The sequence below is a fragment of the Suncus etruscus genome, chromosome 17, assembly GCF_024139225.1.
Source record: "Suncus etruscus isolate mSunEtr1 chromosome 17, mSunEtr1.pri.cur, whole genome shotgun sequence".
NCBI lineage: Eukaryota > Metazoa > Chordata > Mammalia > Eulipotyphla > Soricidae > Suncus > Suncus etruscus.
Window position 1 is genome coordinate 76,785,293 of NC_064864.1, and position 22,144 is coordinate 76,807,436.

Sequence of the window (22,144 nt, forward strand, 5' to 3'; positions counted from 1 at the left end):
AGTTTAAGTGTTTTTTTAAGGCTTAGAGTCAGAAGAGCACTGTAAAAATGGTGTTAGAGTGGCAATTGTTGTTTGCATAGGCAGAGCAAAATATGGGGGACATGGAAAGGAAAAGCCTTGGCCTAAATACAAGGAGACCTTACCCCTGAAGTTTTCTGGCATAAGACAACTCTAGGGTCCAGGCATACTAGGTTGTCCAATGCAAGTCATTGTCTGTACTGCCAATACACTTTTATTTTTCACACAGTCCCTGTTGTTGGTCAGGTTTCTGTAGTTAAAGATCCTGGAATCTGTGCATATCCTACATCTAAGTCAGGAGCGTCCTCTAGTTTCACCTCACAATTAGAGGGCAATGCAGAGAGCTCTGTCTTGAAAGCAGGTCATTATTGTTTTTAAGTTTTCTCGGTGTTAAGGGAAGTATCTTTTGAGTAGGTCGATGTCAGAGCAGCAGTAGGGTCTTCCCTGGTAGAGGATTGCTTCCAGGTGATGTTATATACAACCTTGGTTGTTTTGTAGATGGCTTCCCTGGTTCAGGGGTGAATGAGAATGCCCATTCTTCTGAGGCCTGTGCCTGGTCATTATGTCAATGTTCAGGGTGTAAGGTCATTGCTTGGGACCATGTTCTTAAAGGAACACAGAATGAGAAGTGTTTTAGAATTCTTCCAGAATGAGAGGTGTTTTAGAACTCTTTTATCCTTTAATGGGTTTAGAGCTGTGTGGTGTACCCCAAGACCCACCCATATCTGGGAGGAGTTTTGGGAACCGGATAATAGGTGTAACTACCTGCAAGACCTCCCATTTCTGGGAGGGGTCTGGAAAAGGATAGATAAACCTCTGAGCCAGGGGATTCACGCCTTTTGCCGTTTCTCTCTTGGCCCGGCTTGGCTTCCTGGCTTTTGGATCTTTGGGCCGCATGGAGCCCAAAGGGAAGATGGCTAACAGGAGATAAGATGCAGGGCTAGCAAAATATAGCTGAATGCTTAAAAGGTTGACATAGGCCACACACCTGTGGTGGCTAGGGCATAAATAAAGATGATTCTTCCTGAAGGCTGCGTGTGAGTGAGTGATTTCACCTGGGCCTGGAACTCGCCGGCTGCATGGAGGTTGCAGAGCCATGTGGGCTGGATGGCATCATCCACCATCCAGCCCCATCGTTAATTATTTAACACTACATCTGGCATCTGGCGCTCCGAACTTTGACCTGAATCCTGGACCCAAGAAACCAGCAACAATGGTAACATTTCTGCTTTTCAGTTTAATTTTGGCTCTTTTCGGGTGCACTAAGCCCAAAACACTGGGCCACGTGCAGCCATGTTCAAACATGGCCGTGACCCCTTCTAGGAAAAGAAGGGCAATTAAAACAAAAGAGGTGAAAGCTTGCATCACCTCCAGCCCAGGCCCAGGCCCAAAACTAAAACTTTGTTACAAGAAACAAAAACCTGGGCCTCTTCAAAGACTTATTAAAAGTCTAAATTGGAAACGGAGGAGAAAAAAGACTGTATTGAAAATGGACTGATTTTCTGAGAATGACCTTTGGCTTGAATTTGAATTTTGACTTTGGAAATTTCGGACTGAACTTTTCCCTGTGAAAATGTGGGCCATAAGCTGCTTCCAAAGTGCGCCCGGAGGGAAAAATAAGGCAGCGGTGAAGCCCCTCCAGCATCAGAAAAGTGGCCGAAAACTTGCTTGCAAAGTGCGCCCAAAGAAAAAAAAAAAAAAAAAGCTGCGAAAAGCTCCAAGCGGCTGGGCTCGGCTCGGCTGAAATCTCGGCTGGGATCGGCTTGGCTGGGCTCAGCTTTGCCCGGAAAAGCGAAAAACCTGGAATCCACGCTCCAGATCACAAACCGGCAGCGGAGCCTGGAACTACGGAAGAAAGCCACGTGGTAAGATCAGCGTGGGACAAACCAACATCTGAACTTTAAAAGTTTACAAAAGCCACGTGGTGAGATCAGCGTGGGACAAATTAATCTAAACTATGGTTTTAGGTGTAAAAAATTAGTGGGTAGTAATATTTTACTCATAGTTGGTGATGGAATAAGTTTTAATTAGTTAGTGGTTAAAAATAAAAATATAAGGGAGGTAATACAAATTAGCCCATTTTAACATCTAATTTCTAACCACCTGCATCTTTGTCTTAGTCATTTTCTTTATGATTTAAATGTGTTTTGTTGTCTTTCAAAGTTAATATTTTCAATTGCAAAATGTTTTACTGTGTATTTTAATGTACTTAGCCTGTTTTTAAAATGTATGTTATGCATGTATGCTGAAGTACTTGTGTATAGGAAAAATATAGGAACAGTGAAGTTCCCCCAATATAGTTTAAAAATATAGGAACATGAAAGTTCCGAAATAGTGCTTGGTAAAAAAGCATTAATAGAATTTTAGGTTACAGGTGTAAAGTATATTTTGCAAATGATATGTTTTTGAAAAGGGCTGGTATATTAATTTTCACTTTATTACGTTGGCGCATGAAAATATTTAAAAAAGGGGGAAATGTGGTGTACCCCAAGACCCACCCATATCTGGGAGGAGTTTTGGGAACCGGATAATAGGTGTAACTACCTGCAAGACCTCCCATTTCTGGGAGGGGTCTGGAAAAGGATAGATAAACCTCTGAGCCAGGGGATTCGCGCCTTTTGCCGTTTCTCTCTTGGCCCGGCTTGGCTTCCTGGCTTTTGGATCTTTGGGCCGCATGGAGCCCAAAGGGAAGATGGCTAACAGGAGATAAGATGCAGGGCTAGCAAAATATAGCTGAATGCTTAAAAGGTTGACATAGGCCACACACCTGTGGTGGCTAGGGCATAAATAAAGATGATTCTTCCTGAAGGCTGCGTGTGAGTGAGTGATTTCACCTGGGCCTGGAACTCGCCGGCTGCATGGAGGTTGCAGAGCCATGTGGGCTGGATGGCATCATCCACCATCCAGCCCCATCGTTAATTATTTAACACTACAGAGCTGTGAATTTATTCATGATCCCTAAGGACATGGACTATGCAGACTGGCCTGCATTCATCAATAGTCACCCTTGATAATAATAGATTAAAAAGATTGTTTTTATTGGGGCCGGAGCAATGGCACAAGCAGTATGGTATCCACCTTGCCCATGCTAGCCTAGGATGATCCCCCAGTGTCCCATATTGTCCCCTAAACAAGGAGTAACCCCTGAGAGTCATTGGGTGTGGCCCAAACACCAAAAAAATATTATTTTTATTATATTCCTATTCATCCAGAAGATAGAAAACATTTTGCCTTTTGTGTTCCCTCTTGCAATAACCATGCCCCAATTCACCATTATTAATGGAAGGTGCTCCCATGGGGAATGAGCAATTCCCCAAAAATGTGTCTCTTTTTGTGTGTGGATAGAATCTTAAGTCCTGCTCTTGAAAAGTTTCTTTAGACCAGGGTCTCAAACTCAATTTACCTGGGGGCTGCAGGAGGCAAAGTCAGGGTGAGGCAGGGCCACATAAGGGATTTCACTTACCGAATATTCATAATAAAAAATTGCATTAGTAAGAAAAAAAAATCGCACCAAACATTTGCATACCCTGAACGGAACTGCTCAGGGTATGCGAATGTTTTATGTGATTTTTTTCTTACTAATGCGATTTTATTGCGATTATTCAGTAAGCAAATAATCGCGAATACTGCGATATTTGAAGGCTGGCCACAGGCCACAAAATGTTGTACGGAGGGCCACAAATGGCCCGTGGGCCACGAGTTCGAGACCCCTGCCTTAGACAATAAGTCATTGCATTGATGATATCTTATTATCCATCCTAATCAGAGAGACTTATAAAACATTTGTATTAGTTTGTTAATGACTGTTTTCAGGCTACAGGGTTAAAAATAGCCACAGAAAAATATCCAGACTATGTCACCATTCCAATATTTGAGTTTCATATTGGATCACCCTCAAAAGATCCCCATAAACCAGAAATACCTCACAACTCTTAATGATTTTCAAAAGCTCCTGGGGGATTTGAATTGGGTCCTCCTATTCTTTGGTCTCTCAAATTCTGAGCTGACCAATCTTTTCAAAACCTTGGAGGGAGACCCTGCCTTGAATAGAACTAGGTACTTAACTCCAGCACTCAGAAAGAATTAGACTTTTTCTTCACCAGACTCCAAAAGTCTTATTTTTCCAGGTTCATACTTGGAGAGGTGTGGCTTTTGGTATTTTCAACTCCTAAATTGCCTAGAGGTGCTATCACCCATTTTTCTGGACCTGTGGAATGAGTTTATTTACATATCAAGCAACCTCATACTGTGGTGCCCTATTTAGAACCTATCTCTGCCCTTATTATCAAAACAAGGCTCAGAACAGTTTCTTTATTGGGTCTTAATCCTGACACAATAGTACTGCCAATTCCTAAAAATGAAATCAAATCCATTTTACCCCTCAGTGAGCCTCTTCAAATGGCGTTTTTAGTCTTTTCAGGAGAAATTTCGCATGGAACTGTAAAAAAATATACTTTGCCTTCAATGTTAAAGGAGTTACATAAATTTTATGGCTTTAGATTGCTTTGTGTACTGGTAAGAAATTTATAATGTACTACAATCTGGGGACTTGAGGAACAAAGTAATTGTGCATAGGTTCTGTTTTATTTTTCTTAATGTTCTTTGGTTGAAAGTTCAAAAGTATGGTGTCAGCCAGGGGACTTCTGAGAATTCTGTTTATGGGTGATTGTCTTCCCACTTGGGACTTTTTCAGAAGAACTCATTTTGTAATTTCTTCAATTATTTAGTCCTCACCTATACCTGATGCCCCGGTGTGCGGGGTCCTGAAGCCCCCCAGGGGGGCCCGGCCAGCAGGAATTAGCTGGGAAGACTTCTCAGACAACCGCACTCCTATTTTGCTAGGTAGAAGAACAACCACACCTGTAAAAATCTGAGAGAGGTTAATAATAAAGACCCAAGGCAATGTCTCACTGCTCAAGGGCCACTTTATTTGGCTACAGCTTCTTCTTATATAGTGAAGGAGAAGGGGGCAGGCAAAAGGCAATGTCAATCATTCTTTTGGCATGAAAATTACTTCATTATTCCAAATAAGGCAAGTGGGCAATACTTCTTGCAGTATCCATGGAAACATCTTGTGACCTTCTAGCTGCATTTCTAAACTTTTTAACAGATATAAGGTGGGGGCAATGTTCTTACAGAAATAATTTTGTACAGACAATGTAACATATACACATAATAACTGCCTTGTTGACTCCGGAATGTAGTTGAGGGAGTAAGACCTCATTTCTGGGAATGGTACCGGGCCGTGTTGCTCTCCTCCGGGCTACAAGATTAATTATCTCTTGCAGCTGCACATTCCTTTCTCTATAGCTCAAAAACTTACAGCAAGACTGCAAAATAGCTTTTAGGTGAAAAGCTGGAATATGGCAGAAAGAACAGCAAAATGGCCTCAAACAAGTCAGTCCCCAACATCTCCCCCTTTCTCTTCTAATAAAAGAAGGAAAGTCGTGAGCGGGTGGAAGAACCGTGTCTTAGGCTACAAGGTTTGACCAGGTCGGACACGGCCAAAGCCGCATTTAAAAGGTGGCTACAAGCGCCGTGGGTGTGCACAGAGATTTGAATTATGTTTTGTAGCCTTTTAGGGCCGTGTCCAACTGGGACCTTGCTAATCCCGTCGTAGGTATCTCCACAGCCGAGAGCACAAGTACCGGAGCGAGCTCCGTTTGTTAGCTATGCGCTCTATCTCCTGGAAACTTAGTGGCTGGAAAGGCGGCTTGGTGACTAAAGCCAAGTTTTCACAGGAGTCACGCGGGGTTAGACGCTGGTAGTTAACCTGAATAGAGGTTTTTGCCTTTTCATCTACCTGGTTTTTAATAAAGGCAGTAATTTTGCGGAAAATCCATGGGCCAAGAGAAAAGAGCAGCATGAGGCTAATAAGAGGGCCCAAAATAGTGGACAGTAATGTATGTATCCAAGGAGAAGAGAAAAACCAACCCTGTTACCAACTTTGTTTTTGGTCAAAACGTTTCTGGAACTCCTTCATACCGTTACCAATACGTAGAACACTATCCCTAACTAATCCAGATTTGTCTTTAAATACACAGCATAGTTCTTTAAGGGCCACACAGACTCCCCCTTCCTATATAAGGGCAAAATATAAAGTACGACGATTTTGAAGAACTACATCAGCAAGGGAACTAACAGTATCGTAGGGGTTGAGGAGAGAAGCTAAGCTAACAGCGTTTATAATATGGTTTTGTGAGGGCTAGAGCAGAGGCATTTATAATATTTAAAATAACTTGAGAGGAGAAGGATGGGCTAGAAGGCAGAGTTCGTAGCTTACAACTTGCTTAATAGTGAGTTGATGACGCTGAGGCTGAACTTTCCAGAGAAGAAGTTTAGAGTTATTGGTGTAGATAGGAGATTTAAACGTTGTGATGCTTTTATAAAACGGCGAAACTGGTGAATTGCAGATTCAACAGTGTTCAAAGCTGGTGTTGGAGAGCGCTTGGGTAGAGGCATTGACTATTTGCAGGATGAGGATAAAGGTGGAAACCGGACCAACAGGTTTGATGGTTATTTTAGGCATTAACAAAGCTAAAACATAATGATTATGATAAGCAAGAAACATTTCAGTAACAATATGGGGAGAAAATTTAGTGGAGCAAACAAAATAAGTGGAGTTGGGGGCTTCAATGAAGATGGAAGAGTTGTTAACAATAATGGTTTGATTGCAAATGTGTGATTGTTGAACAGGCGGGCACATATATGGTTCGAGTAAGCAAAGTTCCACGACCGTGACTTGTTTGCAATGGAGGTTGTTGGTGGCAATGGTGGGCATCCAAGGCAGCTAGGCAGAGTGCTCAATTCAGCATTGTCAAAGGTGGAGTCAGTTAGAAACAGGTTTGCAGGAATGGCGGCTAGCAGGAGGTTTATAAGAAAACAGCTTGGCAGAAGGCAAAATGGTTACTTCATATAAAAATTAAGAATTTGCAGAAAACATTAGCAATTTACATTACACTAGTTATTTTTGAATACCACGGGAATGTTATTTGACCTTTGTTAGACTTTGGCATAAAAGAAAATTTATAATTAACAATTGCTAATTAAAAAAAATTTTTTTAACTGAATATAAAGGATTTTTCTTAAACTTTTAGTTATTATGTTAAAGCTGGATGCTATTTTTTAGCCATAAATACATATTCTATAGGCCTGAACTTACACATAACAGGAAAGCCGGGTGACTGCAAAGTCCAGAAATTCTCCAGGGAAAAGTTATCCCCGATGGCCATTGAGAAATTTGGGGTTTGCCATCCCTCACACTTTCCGCCATGTACTTAGAAGGACAAAGCTAGCTTAATACATAATTTTTAACACATGATTTTTAGTTGCAACATGCCAGTTTGTGAACTGACCAGACCGAACCAGGTTGAAAAATTTAATTGAAATTTGAAAAATGGATAAGGCTTTAAAAATTGTATATTACAAAATGTAGAGATAACAAATAAACAGATAAAACAAAACAACACTAAACACAACATTTTACACTTGTGGCCACTTTCATTCATCACAACAGACACATAAACAGACAAAAGGATTGATTTAAGACTGATTTATAAAAAATTGACAAGCGCTTTTAAATATTTAGCTAGCATGTTTGTGAGAAGAAAAAAAATTTTTGTAGAAAAACTTTTTTAGTTTTGAGAAGTACTTAATGTAGATGGAGTGGAACCTTGCTGAAAATAAATTTTAAGGTTTAGAATTAACACAAAACATTTTTAAAACAATTTTAATTTGAAGTTTAAAACATTAAGTAAAATGGTTAATGAGCACTGTAGAAGGAGTCTTCACTTTGAAGTATGAAATCATTTGCTGTAAATGAATAGGTTTTATTTAAATTGGTTTTGCAGTAGAACAGTAAGACAGCTGCAATAAAGTGTTAAAATTTTTATGATTAAACACAATAGCATGAACTATGATTATTAAAGGTATAAAAAACTGATTTTAAAAATACAAACAACTGTTTTTACTATGAAGACTTTAAGTGAATAATTTGTAAAAAATATTATATACCAAATTAACTAAATGCTTAGATTATTATAAAATATAGTTAAAGACATCTGATGCATTTACACACCTAGAACTTAAGACTAAAATTGTATTTAATACTAGTTAATTTGCTTATAAAGTTTAGTTACTTTTATATATTCTTATAAAATTATATATAATATATTTTTTCATTTATATTATTTTTTCACTGCGACACAAATATACAGATTTGTATAATGTGCTGATATTTTGAATGCACTTAAAATAATAGTTCTTTCAATGCAGAAATAAAGAACAACCATTGCTGTAGCACAAAGTTAAAACTAAGGGTACTATAAAGTACACCTAGGTGTTTACTGTGCATTAAATTAACTATATTGTTTAAAAAGGCTAACCACATTATTTTTCACATAATTTAGTAAATACTTTAAAAATTAAAATAAAACTTTTAATAGAAATATAAGACTTAAATTTAACACTTTTGTGTTCGTTTGGATTTTAAAACACAAAGAAGTTTTTCTTTTACCAATATTTTGTTATCTGTAAAGTGACAGAATTATGACCTTGCTTTAAAATTTTCTGAGAGGCATGAAAAAAAATTTATTGCCTTTATCTTTCTGTTGCTTTTTAATGTTTTAATAATTACTTTACACTACTTAATGCACTAAACCTAATAACACATATTTGACGAAGTGTAGGGCTGACAAGGTGAAGCAGAGTTTTTCACTGATAATTTGGGGAGGGGCTAGCACAGTTAACAGCAGGAAGGCTAGAGGCAAATTATTTACAGTTAGCAGGGTGTAATGATATATAGGAAAAAAAAGCAATCTTTTAAGATTAATTACTAATTTATTGGAATTAGAGGGAATGGCAACTGAAGAGGGGAGTCTGGGTTGCAAAAGCACCATGGGGATCATGGTTTTATTAATTGATTTGAGAATATGCAAGAGATGCTACTTTTTAGATTTCTTTTGAATAACAAAGATTGGGTATTTCAAGGTGAATTGGAAGGCTTAAGGTGGGAGTGGCAGGGCTTGAGCTGGCTGTTTCCCAAGGCTGGCAGGAAAGAGGCTGAAGGAGGCTGAGGGCTCGTTTGAACAAAATGTACTTAGTAAAGGGTACATTAGGCTCAGAAGTTTTAACAGCAAAGTGTAGATATTGCAAGGTTTTATGGCTTAGCAGATGATACTTTGTAATTATCCTGCTCACTGTGCCCTTAGAATTTTTTGTAGGCACTGCAGCAGTTTCTGTTTTATGGCACTCAGCCTGATTTTTATTAGTTTGTTCCTTTGAATTCTCAAGAGGGGGGGCTTGGCCGTGGAATTTAGTGGGCAGAGGACAGACAACTATAGATTTAGGAGGGGGGGGAAACGCCTGAAGGGCAGAAACCTGTGAATTAAGAGAAGCAGCCTGTTTTTGAAGGCTTAAGATTTGTTTAAGATTTTTAATTTGGCCAAGTAATTTCATTTCTATAGCTTTAAGAGGGGGAGCGGTGAGAGGAGGGAATCTGCCATGGTTAGGGACTGAGCGTCTTGGGCATTTAGAATTTTTCCTCCTGGGGCGGCGGAGGCTGCTGAGCAGGCGGGGGAAGACTTTCTCCATTAGGGAGAAAGACAGGAAAGGTAGCGCTGGTTTTTGAGCCAAGAGCATTATCAAGTTTGTTAGAGAGGTGAGAGACCATGGATGTAATTGTGGTGAGTTGGGAACTCAAGTCAGAAAAGGGGGGGGGAGGGAGAAAGCAGCAACAGTTTGTTGCCGGTGTGGGGGAGCTGCTGGAATGCTGGCTCTGGGGAGCGACTTCCAGGCATAGAGGGCAGCAAGAGCCATGTTGGCAAGCTGGGACCTGGAAAGTGTGTGCTGTACCTTTAAGGTATGAAAAGAGGCGAGGCCAGCTATACGAGCTTAGAGATCAGGATTCCTGCCTGTCTGCAAGGGCTTTGCAATGGAAAAAAAAGTTAACTTCCCAAGAGACAAAGAGTTCAGCTTTTAGATTCTAAGCAGGAGAGCGTGTAAGGGGCTTGGGGGCCATAGGAGGTTACGGCTTGAAATGGCTCTATGAGGCTTTTCCAATTAAAGGCTTTGTATTGTTGCAATTGCTGGCTAAGGAGGGGAGGGTGGTGAAACAGGGACGGAGCTGAAGCTAGGGAAGTGAAGGGCTGTTTAGGATTTTGCACAGAGGGTGCAGCGGCAGAAGTAAAGATGAAGGGTTAGAAGAGGAAGGAAACTGAGAGACAGAGTCAGAGCGAGAGGGAGCCCAGGAACACTAGATTTCTGGTAAACATCATGAACAAACATTAAAAAATTACAAATATCTTTTTTGGTAACCTCTATATGTCTGGCTTTCAACTCAGACTGAATATCAATAATGAATTTAAGTTCAGTACTCAATGAAACACCCATGGAAGTGAAGCCAACGGGCAAAGCCCCAAGAGCCAATCAGGGGCGGTGATCAGAACGACTGAAAAAACTGCAGTTTAAATATTTGATTAAGGCTAACTCGTTTCAACGCCTACCCGGATGGGGTATATCCTGCGATTTACGAAACAGCTCCGGACTCGCCGACCCGTAGTCGTTCGGAGTGTGGCGGTGGTCTTCGTGCCCAGCGTTGGGCGCCAAAATGCGGTGTCCTGAAGCCCCCCAGGGGGGCCCGGCCAGCAGGAATTAGCTGGGAAGACTTCTCAGACAACCGCACTCCTATTTTGCTAGGTAGAAGAACAACCACACCTGTAAAAATCTGAGAGAGGTTAATAATAAAGACCCAAGGCAATGTCTCACTGCTCAAGGGCCACTTTATTTGGCTACAGCTTCTTCTTATATAGTGAAGGAGAAGGGGGCAGGCAAAAGGCAATGTCAATCATTCTTTTGGCATGAAAATTACTTCATTATTCCAAATAAGGCAAGTGGGCAATACTTCTTGCAGTATCCATGGAAACATCTTGTGACCTTCTAGCTGCATTTCTAAACTTTTTAACAGATATAAGGTGGGGGCAATGTTCTTACAGAAATAATTTTGTACAGACAATGTAACATATACACATAATAACTGCCTTGTTGACTCCGGAATGTAGTTGAGGGAGTAAGACCTCATTTCTGGGAATGGTACCGGGCCGTGTTGCTCTCCTCCGGGCTACAAGATTAATTATCTCTTGCAGCTGCACATTCCTTTCTCTATAGCTCAAAAACTTACAGCAAGACTGCAAAATAGCTTTTAGGTGAAAAGCTGGAATATGGCAGAAAGAACAGCAAAATGGCCTCAAACAAGTCAGTCCCCAACACCGGTGGAACATAAATAACAATTTCCAAATATTACATGGAATATACTCACACCAAGAAACCCCCAGACATTTACCTTCTAGTTTGTTCAGTGTCCAGTAAAATCAATGAGCTACACCTATTGCACTATGGCTCAGGCCTTATTAGTATATCTGATCCATGTGATTCTGAACAAATCATTTTGTTTTTGAGTCTCATATGTCTGGAAGGGCTGAAACTCCTACTCCATTGGCAGTGTGAGAGGTGAGGTGTGAGCTAGCTAATGCTCTATGTTTTCTCCACATTTATGATTGTAGAAAGGGTTTGAAAATGCCAATCCTTATAGTGAATCTTGTCTTGCTTCTATTACTCTCCAAGATTATAGCTACTTATAATTTTATATTATCATATTCTTTTTTTTTGCTTTGGTACATTTTTTATTGATACATAATGGCTTTCAGAGACTTTGTGAAGAGAAGGGAAGACAGAGCACAGTACAATTGAAGCTTTTCCCATTACAACATTACTACCAGAGTCATCCTGATTATCTCCTCTACTGTAACACTTCCTTTTATTTTTTAAATAATTTTTTTGACCACAGTGGATGACAAATCTTTCATAGTAATATTTTAGGTATATTCTTTCTTTTTACACAAAGATTTTTCAAAAGAAGACTTCTGCATTTTATTAATGATTTTTCATATAATTTTGTTAAGGTATATTTCTCTAACAAGTTTTTAGTTTTATATTCTAATACCACTGCTCTATTTTCCTCAGTTTAGTTCTCAGGATGGAATTTGAATGCGTAATTTTGGCAAAATGATACTTTGATACTTTGATGTGGACTCCCTTTTCAGTGATCCTCATCTTTCCTTGATATATTATAGAGTTACTGTTAACTATTTGTAGTATAGTTCTCCATACTTGTAATGTAATTCTCTTTCAGATCTTCCCTACTCGACATTTGGAAGGAATTTTTGTGAGTTTGAAGTTTTTCTTCTACCTAGGATGTCAGCTATTATGTTTTGAAGCGCTTTTTACCATTTCAGCTGATTTTTTTTTTTTTGCTTCACTTTGGATTCATTCCACCAGATTTTTGATTAATCTATTGTGTGAGTTTGAGTGTGTGTACGTGGTGATCACCTCTATATTTGGCTGTATTATATGTAATGTATGTTCATATTATATTTAGCCTTTTCTACTTGTATATGACCATTTGTTGTTTGCTGGGAAGATGATGCCACTTCTTCCACAATGGTCATGCTGGTGTCTATGGTATTGATCTAGTGTAAGTTTGTAGGATCTATATACATCAGCTCAGCTGAACTTGCTACAGATCACTCCCTGCACGAAAAGCAGGACTCAAGCAGCACCATTAGCATGTGAATCACTCATGATCCTCTTCATGGTTCATTCAGGGGTCTCAAACTCAATTTACCTGGGGGTCACAGGAGGCAAAGTCGGGGTGATCCTTGAGTGCAAAGTCAGTAGTAAGCCTTGAACATTGGGGTGTGTGACTCAAACAACTAAAACAAAACAAAACAAAACAAAAAAAGATTTCTCTAGGGCAGGGCCACAAAATGTTGTATGGAGGGCCCTTTGCGGCACATGGGCCGCAAGTTTGAGACCCCTGTAATACATGAAGGTCTCCTGTTCAATGTAATCATTCTGGCTGCTGCTACTATCAAAGTTGCCCTAGTTCTTGAACTGTAAATCATCCTCAAAGAAGAAGGCGGGCATACTTCTGTTGCTGTTGTGTTCTCAGTGGTAAATTTCTACTACTTCAGTTCACCATAGTCTACTGCTTACAACTGGTTTCAGCTATTGAGAGATTTTCTGATCTAGGACATTTTCTGATCTGTGATGCTGTGAGCATTTTTTTCAGACTCCACAAGATTGCGTTGTGGACTGCATTTGGGATCCAGAATTTATCTACTCTCCTCAGATTATCGCAAAAGACTTAAGGGATATGTATAACCTCTTTGCATACTTCTTAAATATATCTCTTTAACATGTATATGCTCTATGGCAGTGGTCCTCAAACTATGGCCCTTGGGCTACATATTATATTTGTATCTGTTTTGTTTCTTCATTGCAAAATAAGATATATGCAGTGTGCATAAGAATCATTCATAAGTTTTGTTTTTACTATAGTCAGACCCTCCAATGGTCTGAGGGACAGTGAACTGGCACCATGTTTAAAAAGTTTGAGGACCCAGAGTCTTGCTATGGTAAATAGTGCTGCAATGAATATAGGTGTAAGGAAGGGATTTTTGTATTGTATTTTTGTGTTCCTAGGGTATATTCCTAGGAGTGGTATAGCTGGGTCATAGCAAGATTCTGGAAACAGCCAAGATATCCTTCAACAGATGAATGGCTAAAGAAACTGTGGTACATATACACAATGGAATATTATGCAGCTGTCAGGAGAGATGAAGTCATGAAATTCTCCTATACATGGATGTACATGGAATCTATTATGCTGAGTGAAATAAGTCAGAGAGAGAGAGAGAAAAACGCAGAATGGTCTCACTCATCTATGGGTTTTAGGAAAAGTGAAAGACATTTTTACAATAATAATTTTCAGGCACAAAAGAGAAAAAAGCTGGAAGTTACAGCTCACCTCATGAAGCTCACCGCAAACAGGGATGAGTTTAGTTAGAGAAATAACTACGTTTTGAACTATCCTAATAATGAGAATGTATGAGGGAAATAGAAAGCCTGTCTAGAGTACAGGCAGGGGTTGGGTGGGGAGGAGGGAGATTTTGGACATTGGTGATGGGAATGTTACACTGGTGATGGGTGGTGTTCTTTACATGAATGAAACCCAAATACAATCATGTATGTAATAAAGTTGGTTAAATTAAAAAAAAATCTTGAGGGGCCGGGCAGTGGCTCTAGAGGTAAGGTGCCTGCCTTGCCTGTGCTAGCCTAGGACGGACCGCGGTTCGATCCCCCGGCGTCCCATATGGTCCCCCAAGCCAGGAGCGACTTCTGAGCGCATAGCCAGGAGTAACCCCTGAGCATCACCGGGTGTGGCCCAAAAACCAAAAAAAAAATAAAAAAATCTTGAAGGGTAATAAAACTTAACCAAAAAAAAAAAGTTTAATGACCCCTGCTCTATGGTATATTATGCTTTCCCTCTTTATTTAGATATGCTAGTAGAAATTTTTAGAAAAGAGTAGAGATGGTATCCTTGAAGTCTTTTTGTGCTTTAGATAGAGCCAGGATAGGCTCTACTGGTTTATTATCTTCCCTATAGGCCACAATAGTATCCGATGGCACTGTTCCTTTTGCATAGATGCATTAAAATGGTAAAATATTAGAAACCAATAAGGATGAAAACTCAATAATTTCCTACTACGGGGGCATTCCACTCTAAACATTGCCTTGGTGACTTGACTTGAACACCAGTCATTTACTCCTGAACCTTGGGACCAGCATGTCTCTCTGTACCTATTCTAGAAACCGACCATCTACCAAGACAAGACCCTGATTAGCATCAACTAGCCACAGTCTGGTATTTCCTCTCTATACCTACAAAAATTCTGGAACTCTTTAAGAGGGTTGGGACAAACCCCCTTCTTTTTTGGGGGGGTTTGGGTCACACCCGACAGTGCTCAGGGGTTACTCCTGGCTCCATGCTCAGAAATCACCCCTGGCAGTCACAGGGGACCATATGGGATGCCGGGATTCGAACCACCGTCCTTCTGCATGAAAGGCAAATGCCTTACCTCCATGCTATCTCTCCGGTCCCGACAAAACTCTTTCTTTTTTTTTTTTTTTCCAGCCAAGTCTGAATCCAATTTCAACTTATTCAACTTATTGAAACTCAAGGCCCGGTTTATGTATTTTTTGTAGGCATAGTTCTGCTCGTATCTATAGAACAGGCCATATGTTCAAATAACAGGACCCATTAACAAATGAGATGGAATGTGTGGATAATGAGATCTGTCTCTATCAGGTCAGGATGCACTGATAATGGAACCTGTCTCCAGCAGGTGGGATATACAAATAAGGTGACCTTAAATGCTTACATTTAATTCTTGAGGCTACCTGCTTTTATTATGGCTCTGTGTTTGGTGCCCTTAAGTCTTAAATGGTTAACATTCAATTCTCAAGGCTGCTTTCAGGTGGGATAAACAAATAAGGTGACCTTAAATGTTTTACATTTAATTCTCGAGGCTACCTGCTTTGAGCTAACTCACAAGGTCCTTCATTTTAACTAAGTATTCTGCCTGTTCTAAAGGGTTCCCTACATTTAATATAAAGCAAGATTAAAAGTATGATATGTTAACTATCACTATGAGGTTATATTGTTTAATAACTATCCTACATTCTAAATTATTCTATATAGTTCTATATAGTTGATTAAGCATCCTGAGCCCGAGCATTTTATAATGTTCTCAGGGATCAATGTTTTTTCTTGATAGGCTATTTACTATTCAGGTATACTGAAAGATTATCAGGCTTCAGCTTCCCAAATCAGCTGTCACCTGTGTAACAAAAGCAGAAGGAAGTCAACAATGTTCCCATGGCAATACTAGGAAAAGTTATCCAAGCATAGGAATATAGCCAATAAGTTGTTGCTTAATGGAGAGATCCAGGTGTCCATTTAAGGTCAGCCCATTTTGCATGGCAGGCACTGGATCATCCCTTTTAACCTTTTGTCATGCAAGACAAACCCCTTTCTAACAGGACATTCCTACAGAGGACGAGAGGCTCAAGATCACCTACTGCTCAAACTGTATTTGAGGAGAAATTTTCCAAGGACCTTAAAGAAAGTCTATAGGGATTGACAAATTACTGTGCCTGGATCCTGCAGTTAGCCCTAAGGCAGGATGTTTCATGGGTAGGATACCCTGTTTTTAGGACAAAATTTTTTGTTTTTATGATTATGTTTTTTTTTTCAAACTTCTGCTGCACTTACGCAAAATATTGCCAACCTTTATCTGTAGAAGCATTTGCCATGATCTTAGAATCATAGGATATAAATTATTGTGTTTTTCTAGAAGTCACACAGGGGGAGATGTTGGGCTACTGATCCTACCCTAATCAATAATTGTACTCCACCCTAGGGTGTAATCTGGTGATAGTATATTGGATTATTCCTTACTTGGTATTTTCTCCCACGCTAGTGTGGGACCTGATTCTTGTCAATAAAAGCAGGGGTCTGAGAAGGCAGAGGTTCATTCTTAGGTCTTCTTCCACTGAGCTGCACTCCATCTTAGGATCAGAAAGCTTTGGCGGCTTGAATTCTTTGCTTGAGTACTGGATTTCTGTACCTCTTTACTGTGTGAATTATTTACTGCAGATCTCTACAACTGGAAGAGTTTCCCCTGTCTTAATTGGACAAGGGAATGGGAACTGCTTTTCCTGTCTGGGAGCTCTGTGGGAATCAAACCTCAACCAATCTATTAGAGAACATGACTCTTCAGGTGAGGAGACCAAGGCCTGGGAAACATCACTTTTCCCAGCAGCTAGCTCTCAGAGAAAGAGAGGGAAATAGAAAGGGAGAGGGAGAAAGAAAGAGAAGGGGAGAAAAAGGATAGAGAGCGAGAGATGGAGAGGGAGAGAGAAATAAGAGGGAGAGGGAGAGAGAGGGTAGGAGGGAGGGAGGAAGGAGAAAGAGAGAGAGAGAGAGTGAGAGAGAGGAGAGAGGAAGGGAGAGAGGGAGGAAGAGGGAGAGAGAGAGAGAGAGAGAGAGAGAGAGAGAGAGAGAGAGAGAGAGAGAGAGAGAGAGAGAGAGAGAGAGAAAGAGAGAAAGACACACACACACACAGAGAAAGCCTTTCCCTTATCCCCTTTGCTTCACAGAATGTCTTGGTCAGATGTGGTTCCTCTCATGCAGGGGTCTTCAAACTATGGCCTGTGGGCCACATATTGTATTTATTCCCATTTTGTTTCTTCACTTCTAAATAAGATATATGCAGTGTGCATAGAAATTTGTTCATAATTTTTGTTTTTACTATAATCTGACCCTCCAAGAGTCTGAAGGACAGTGAACTGGCCCCCTGTTTCGAAAGTTTGAGGACCCCTGCTCTCATGCATCTTGATGATGGAGACTGCACTATTTTTTTAATTATTATTCTTTTTGACCACACTCAGCAGTGATCAGAGGTTACTCCTACTTCTGCACTCAGGAATCACTCCCAGAAGGCTCAGGGGACCATATGGGATGCCAGAACTGAACCTGGATTGACCAAATGCAAGGCAAATGCCCTCCCCACTGTGCTATCACTCTGGTTCTAATGGCTTGTACATTCTCAATAACAAGTCCCTCAAAGGTTGTTGTGGACACCAATGTCCAAACTTTATTCCCTATTCCCAGCTTCTTCCCATATAGACAAATCATAAACATGTTTGTTTCTGCTCTCTTCCATGAAACCCTCACAAACATCTGTGACTGATTCTTCAGCACTGGCCTCTGAGCAGGTGTGAGGTCCTGTGTTCTCAGGCCCTGCCTGAGACTATCCCAGCTATGTGACCTCCTCTCCTCCATTCAGTGGCCACGTGCAATAAAGAAACAGTTCTTAGCACGGAAAGGCTTCCTGTGACTCACCAGAATGGTGTTCCCACCATCTAGCTACCTGGGCAAGGAGTTCTCGCCAAATCAAAGTGGTCCTCCTACAGATGAATCCCAATACAACATGAAACTTGATCTTAAATGAGCAAAGAATTTGAATAGGCGTTTGAGAGAGAGAGAGAAAAACAGAGAGAGGGAGAGAGAAAGAGAGAGAGGGAGAGAAAGAGAGAGGGGGAGAAAGAGAGAGGGAGAGAAAAAGAGAGGGAGAAAGAAAGGGAGAGAGAGGGGGAGAAAGAGGGAGAGATAAAGAGGGAGAGAAAGAGGGAGAGAAAGGGAGGGGGAAAGAAAGGGATAGAAAGAGAGAGGAGAGAGAGAAAGAGAGAGAAGAAGAGAGAGAGAGACACAAAAGATCTTTGGAAGCGCCACTGGCCCCGATGGAACTGGACTTGTTTTGCGGGTGACAAAGCTGGTAGGAGCTTGTCTGTGTGCAGGACACAGAGGTGGGTGAACCCTACTGCCCCCTAGTGGAAACTCTGCAGCATCTTCCTGTTGGCCCTATGGGATATGGGATGTACCCAGGTTCCCTGCAAATACCCTCCCCACTGTGCCAGCCCCTTGTCATTTCTTTTTACCCCCTAGTAATAAATGCAGTGAAAATGTTGATGACTTTAAGGCTTCTCCCAAAGAACCAGTACTGTTGATTTTTACAATTTTGATACACTTCTATTGCTACCCCCTAGGACCCTGCACTCAGGTTGGACTGAGGATCACAAAGTAATTTGTGGGTCACGAGTGGGATCCGATCTAAAAAGGAGGAAAGAGGCTGCGAAAGAAATGAGCTCAAGTCAAGCTGGCTGATCAAGAGCTGAATTTATTAAGGCAAGACAAGCTTATATAGTTCTACAGCATAAGGAAGTAGCTTTCAGTACTTTTCCATGGTATAGAAAAGTAGGGGGGTCGTACAGGATGGACTTTCCAGTTTTACAACATACCCTTATATCGCATAGAGTTATATCGCACAGACATTCTTTCACAATGGTAGCTTAACAGGATGTGATCTTATCTTAGCAACTTGGGTGGTTTACTGGGACATCTGACTTGTTTGGTTAACATTTCTTTTAGGTCCAGGGGGTAAATGCCACAGTAGCAGCCTGTCAGGTACACAGGCCTTATGTATCAGGCATCAGAGACTCCATTTCGCTCTCTAGCTCTAACAGCCTCCAACATTCTATCTGCCATTTAAAAAAGTTTTTAAATGTTTTTTCCTGACCATTTTTTGATCCTTGTATTCCTTCCTTTGTTTCTGTTCTCTGACAGTTGACATCTAGACTGTTGACTTGTAACTTTGTCACCTCCCACTTTATCCCAAGTCGAGTTCCCATAGTTTCTGTATAGAAATAGGACTAAAACAGAGGTCTGATTGTACCACCCAGGACAGAACAGAAGTCTTCCAAACACGACAAAAGCACCACCGGGAGAGTAAATGATCCTGAACAGAGTCTATAGTTAATCCCATGACAATATACTCCAAGGACGGAGAAACCCCATAACTCTTAGGCCAAGTGAATTCCTTTTCGAATGACCCCAATATTTACTGTGCCAGGGCAGGAGGGAAAAAAAAGCACAAAACATTGTTTATTTTTTATATATTATTTTTTACCTTCATTTATTATTATTTTTACTTACCTATCTATTTTTGGTCGATTTCTCTGTTTGGGTGTGGTTATTGAAGCTGTTGTCCCCAGTTATACTTATTTTTTTCTCTTCTTTTCTTTTCTTTCTTTATGTGCTATGTCATGTTTCTTATCTCAAGACCATGGCAGGTATCTTTTGTTTTGTTTTCTCTCTCTCTCTCTCTCTCTCTCTCTCTCTCTCTCTCTCTCTCTTTTGTGGTGCTTATCATTATTGTTGGAGTCCTCACTGGATACTGGACACTTCTTTTTGTACTGATGGAGTATTTCATCTTCTTTTTCTCCTTCACCTTTGAAATCGATGATGAGAGCCTCTAGAAGGATTCCGCTCACTTTCGGAGTATTCAACTTTTACCCCAGTTTATTACTTTTCTCTTCTTCAAACAAAACCACGCAAATTGAACTAGCTAGTCCTGCCTCCCAATTAGAGGGGGAAATAAGGGAGGCACCTAGACCAAACAGGTGCAAGACTACTATGTAGTAGGATAGGTACATAGGGGACCACATATTCTAGCAGCCCTAGGGGTGAGGGAAGAGGATATGGGAGATAGGACAAAAACGGAGGTGTAGGGAGGACAATTTGGTGATGGGAATCCCCCCTGATTTTATGTAAATATTTACCTAAAATAATATTGTCAACAATATGTAAGCCACTATGATCAAAATAAAAATAAAAAAAAAGAAATTGAAAAAAAAAGTTTCAAAGCAAAAAAAAAAAAATAGGACTAAAATAATTTGTTACTGATGTGTTTCCTGAGGTGTTCCTTAGGCTGATTCTTGTTATATTCCTGGTGGATTCAGAGTGTTTGGAAACAGCCCCTTGCACAGCCCTCACTAGCCACTCACTGTTGTCTCCCACTAATCTCTGCAAAACTGGGGTTGGTTGTCTTTTCTCTCAGCTCTTCACTTCGTGTGTGTGTGTGTGTGTGTGTGTGTGTGTGTGTTCTGTTCTTTGAGGACCACCTGGCAGAACTCAGGGTTTATTAATGGCTCTATGCTCAGGAATTACTCTTGGTGCTCAGGAATGTCAGGGTTTGAACCATTCATCAAGGCAAGGCAAGTGTGACCTTTTCGCCTGGACTGGCTCTCTGGCCTTTTTCTTGGCTTTTCCTTTTTCTCTTTTTGTTTTTTTGGGGCAACCCGGTGGCACTCGGGGGTTACTCCTGAATCTGCGCTCAGAAACCACTCACTGGGGGGAACATATGGAATGCTGGGATACAAACCACCGTCCCTCCTGGATTGGCTGCATGCAGGCAAACGCCCTACTGCTGTGCTATCTCTCCAGGCCTCTTTCTTAGCTTTTCTATATTATTTGATTTAGGCTGACTGATCTTTTCTTCTGGACTGCCATTTGCCATTTCCATGAATCCACTTGGGCTCACTTGAAATCCAATAATTATTTTTGTAGCTGTCTGGATTAAAGAACCATCTGGTCCTTTTATATTTCTCAAGCCTCATCACAATGAGGTTTTTCTTGTCAACCTTGAAAATACCTGTAGGGGCAGGCAAGGTGGTGCTAGAGGTAAGGTGTCTGCCTTGCAAGTGCTAGCCAAGGAAGAACCGCAGTTCAATCCCCCGGCGACTCTTATGGTCCCCCCAAGCCAAGGGCGATTTCTGAGTGCTTAGCCAGGAGTAACCCCTGAGTATCAAATGGGTGTGGCCCGAAAAACCAAAAAAAAAAAAAAAAAGAAAAAAAAGAAAAAAAAAAAAGAAAATACCTGTAATATCCATCACTACTCTTCTAATCCTTGGTGGTTAATTCTGTTCTCTTTTGTCAGCAGAGGGTGTGTTTAGAAACCCAGCTCTGGATCCTGGGCCCAGTTTTCTGGTTTCTTTCTGATTTCTGTGATTTCTGATTCAATTTAGCATATAAAGCTGAATAAATTTGGGCTGAACATCTTATATCCAGGTGACAGTGAGTGGGTTTCATACTTCTAAGAGCAATATTTTTCAAACCTTTCAACGTCACCTCCAAATGGTCTCCCCTCGAGTTCTGAATTCTTGGAGCACCTGTCTGGGGCTGTTGTCCTTAAAACCAGGCTGTCCCATCCATTGTTCTCTGGACACAGACCTTATCTGCTTTTTCTGCTCAGATGCAGACAGATTCAGCCTTGGTCTGTCTACACTGTAGGCTGTCTTTTGACTCAGAGGACATACTTTGCCCCTTCATCCTCAGGGCAATTTTTGGATGGTCCAGCACTGACAAAGGCAAAGACTCTAGCTTCCTGGAAATCAGGAGCTTTGGGGGACGGAGGAATGGTAAGGCATGGTGAGGTCAGCTGGGGCCTGTGGGAGGGAGGCCAGGGGCACTGGGGGAAAAGCCTCAACCATGTGCCCAAAGTCAGGCCACTCCTGGGGGGTGCCAGAGAGCTCTGAGAAGAGAGGATGGATAGCACACAGTTCCCCAATGTGACTGGGGTGAATATTTGTCCTGTTTCCCATGAAAAATCAGCCTTGGTCCCTGAGAGAATCCTGAGTAGCATCTGGTCTCCCCAAACTGAGTCACTTGGACCTTTTCAGCTCTTTGTTTGGAAATAGTGGCCAGTCACCAGATTTGAGGGCTTGAGAGAGAAGAGTGTAAGGACCAAGCCCTGGATGATCCCAGCACTGCATAGTGTCCTGAACACCACCAGAATATTCTCCTGAGCACTGAGCCCAGAGAGACCTC

At 41.0% G+C, this 22,144-nt stretch overlaps 1 non-coding gene across 1 annotated transcript; it reads right to left on the minus strand.

The window, feature by feature from the left end:
• Positions 1-8,241: 8,241 nt before the first annotated feature.
• On the minus strand, positions 8,242-8,371 carry LOC125995554 (small nucleolar RNA SNORA22). The gene has a single exon (XR_007491056.1). It is a non-coding gene; the product is annotated as a small nucleolar RNA SNORA22 (small nucleolar RNA).
• Between the last annotated feature and the right edge of the window lie 13,773 nt (positions 8,372-22,144).